The following is a 2,500-nucleotide window of genomic DNA, read 5'->3' on the forward strand; positions in this document are numbered from 1 at the left end:
CAATTGACAATGCAAGGTAGTCTCTCTCTCTCTCTCTCTCTCTCTCTCGTGTCAAAATGAAAACAGCTTCCAGCCCCTTTCATGAAGGACTACTTGTGCATATTGCAAGATGTCAGTTTCTAGGTGAATGAGCAAAAGAGCATACAGCACCTGGTATTCCCAGGCGGTCTTCCATCCAAGTACTAACCAGGCCCGACCCTGCTTAGCTTCCGAGATCAGACGAGATCGGGCGTTGCCAGGCTGGTATGGCCGTACGAAATAAGTTGACAACCATAGGCTACTTATCCATATACAGATTTAGCAATTGACAATGCAAGGTAGTCTCTCTCTCTCTCTCTCTCTCTCGTGTCAAAATGAAAACAGCTTCCAGCCCCTTTCATGAAGGACTACTTGTGCATATTGCAAGATGTCAGTTTCTAAGTGAATGAGCAAAAGAGCATACAGCACCTGGTATTCCCAGGCGGTCTCCCATCCAAGTACTAACCAGGCCCGACCCTGCTTAGCTTCCGAGATCAGACGAGATCGGGCGTTGCCAGGCTGGTATGGCCGTACGAAATAAGTTGACAACCATAGGCTACTTATCCATATACAGATTTAGCAATTGACAATGCAAGGTGGTCTCTCTCTCTCTTTCTAGTGTCAAAATGAAAACAGCTTCCAGCCCCTTTCATGAAGGACTACTTGTGCATATTGCAAGATTTCAGTTTCTAAGTGAATGAGCAAAAGAGCATACAGCACCTGGTATTCCCAGGCGGTCTCCCATCCAAGTACTAACCAGGCCCGACCCTGCTTAGCTTCCGAGATCAGACGAGATCGGGCGTTGCCAGGCTGGTATGGCCGTACGAAATAAGTTGACAACCATAGGCTACTTATCCATATACAGATTTAGCAATTGACAATGCAAGGTAGTCTCTCTCTCTCTCTCGTGTCAAAATGAAAACAGCTTCCAGCCCCTTTCATGAAGGACTACTTGTGCATATTGCAAGATGTCAGGTTCTAAGTGAATGAGCAAAAGAGCATACAGCACCTGGTATTCCCAGGCGGTCTCCCATCCAAGTACTAACCAGGCCCGACCCTGCTTAGCTTCCGAGATCAGACGTGATCGGGCGTTGCCAGGCTGGTATGGCCGTACGAAATAAGTTGACAACCATAGGCTACTTATCCATATACAGATTTAGCAATTGACAATGCAAGGTGGTCTCTCTCTCTCTCTCTCTCTCTCGTGTCAAAATGAAAACAGCTTCCAGCCCCTTTCATGAAGGACTACTTGTGCATATTGCAAGATGTCAGTTTCTAAGTGAATGAGCAAAAGAGCATACAGCACCTGGTATTCCCAGGCGGTCTCCCATCCAAGTACTAACCAGGCCCGACCCTGCTTAGCTTCCGAGATCAGACGTGATCGGGCGTTGCCAGGCTGGTATGGCCGTACGAAATAAGTTGACAACCATAGGCTACTTATCCATATACAGATTTAGCAATTGACAATGCAAGGTGGTCTCTCTCTCTCTCTCTCTCTCTCTCTCGTGTCAAAATGAAAACAGCTTCCAGCCCCTTTTAATGAAGGACTACTTGTGCATATTGCAAGATGTCAGTTTCTAAGTGAATGAGCAAAAGAGCATACAGCACCTGGTATTCCCAGGCGGTCTCCCATCCAAGTACTAACCAGGCCCGACCCTGCTTAGCTTCCGAGATCAGACGAGATCGGGCGTTGCCAGGCTGGTATGGCCGTACGAAATAAGTTGACAACCATAGGCTACTTATCCATATACAGATTTAGCAATTGACAATGCAAGGTGGTCTCTCTCTCTCTCTCTCTCTCTCTCGTGTCAAAATGAAAACAGCTTCCAGCCCCTTTCATGAAGGACTACTTGTGCATATTGCAAGATGTCAGTTTCAAAGTGAATGAGCAAAAGAGCATACAGCACCTGGTATTCCCAGGCGGTCTCCCATCCAAGTACTAACCAGGCCCGACCCTGCTTAGCTTCCGAGATCAGACGAGATCGGGCGTTGCCAGGCTGGTATGGCCGTACGAAATAAGTTGACAACCATAGGCTACTTATCCATATACAGATTTAGCAATTGACAATGCAAGGTGGTCTCTCTCTCTCTCTCTCTCTCTCTCTCTCTCTCTCGTGTCAAAATGAAAACAGTTTCCAGCCCCTTTCATGAAGGACTACTTGTGCATATTGCAAGATGTCAGTTTCTAAGTGAATGAGCAAAAGAGCATACAGCACCTGGTATTCCCAGGCGGTCTCCCATCCAAGTACTAACCAGGCCCGACCCTGCTTAGCTTCCGAGATCAGACGTGATCGGGCGTTGCCAGGCTGGTATGGCCGTACGAAATAAGTTGACAACCATAGGCTACTTATCCATATACAGATTTAGCAATTGACAATGCAAGGTGGTCTCTCTCTCTCTCTCTCTCTCTCTCTCGTGTCAAAATGAAAACAGCTTCCAGCCCCTTTTAATGAAGGACTACTTGTGCATATTGCAAGATGTC

The 2,500-nt window shown here is 47.0% G+C and overlaps 8 non-coding genes across 8 annotated transcripts; all 8 read right to left on the bottom strand.

The window, feature by feature from the left end:
* Positions 1-138: 138 nt before the first annotated feature.
* On the bottom strand, positions 139-257 carry LOC146224860 (5S ribosomal RNA). Its single transcript, XR_014749669.1, has one exon. It is a non-coding gene; the product is annotated as a 5S ribosomal RNA (ribosomal RNA).
* Positions 258-435: 178 nt separating this feature from the next.
* On the bottom strand, positions 436-554 carry LOC146224861 (5S ribosomal RNA). The gene has a single exon (XR_014747653.1). It is a non-coding gene; the product is annotated as a 5S ribosomal RNA (ribosomal RNA).
* A 172-nt stretch (positions 555-726) lies between these two features.
* LOC146224862 (5S ribosomal RNA) lies at positions 727-845 on the bottom strand. The gene has a single exon (XR_014747654.1). It is a non-coding gene; the product is annotated as a 5S ribosomal RNA (ribosomal RNA).
* Positions 846-1,015: 170 nt separating this feature from the next.
* Positions 1,016-1,134, bottom strand: LOC146224863 (5S ribosomal RNA). Its single transcript, XR_014749058.1, has one exon. It is a non-coding gene; the product is annotated as a 5S ribosomal RNA (ribosomal RNA).
* A 178-nt stretch (positions 1,135-1,312) lies between these two features.
* On the bottom strand, positions 1,313-1,431 carry LOC146224864 (5S ribosomal RNA). Its single transcript, XR_014749059.1, has one exon. It is a non-coding gene; the product is annotated as a 5S ribosomal RNA (ribosomal RNA).
* A 183-nt stretch (positions 1,432-1,614) lies between these two features.
* Positions 1,615-1,733, bottom strand: LOC146224865 (5S ribosomal RNA). The gene has a single exon (XR_014747655.1). It is a non-coding gene; the product is annotated as a 5S ribosomal RNA (ribosomal RNA).
* Positions 1,734-1,913: 180 nt separating this feature from the next.
* LOC146224866 (5S ribosomal RNA) lies at positions 1,914-2,032 on the bottom strand. Its single transcript, XR_014747656.1, has one exon. It is a non-coding gene; the product is annotated as a 5S ribosomal RNA (ribosomal RNA).
* Positions 2,033-2,222: 190 nt separating this feature from the next.
* On the bottom strand, positions 2,223-2,341 carry LOC146224867 (5S ribosomal RNA). Its single transcript, XR_014749060.1, has one exon. It is a non-coding gene; the product is annotated as a 5S ribosomal RNA (ribosomal RNA).
* Positions 2,342-2,500: the final 159 nt, after the last annotated feature.

This window comes from Hypomesus nipponensis, chromosome 25 (assembly GCF_054491055.1).
Source record: "Hypomesus nipponensis isolate SF chromosome 25, ASM5449105v1, whole genome shotgun sequence".
In the NCBI taxonomy this organism is placed as follows: Eukaryota; Metazoa; Chordata; class Actinopteri; order Osmeriformes; family Osmeridae; genus Hypomesus; species Hypomesus nipponensis.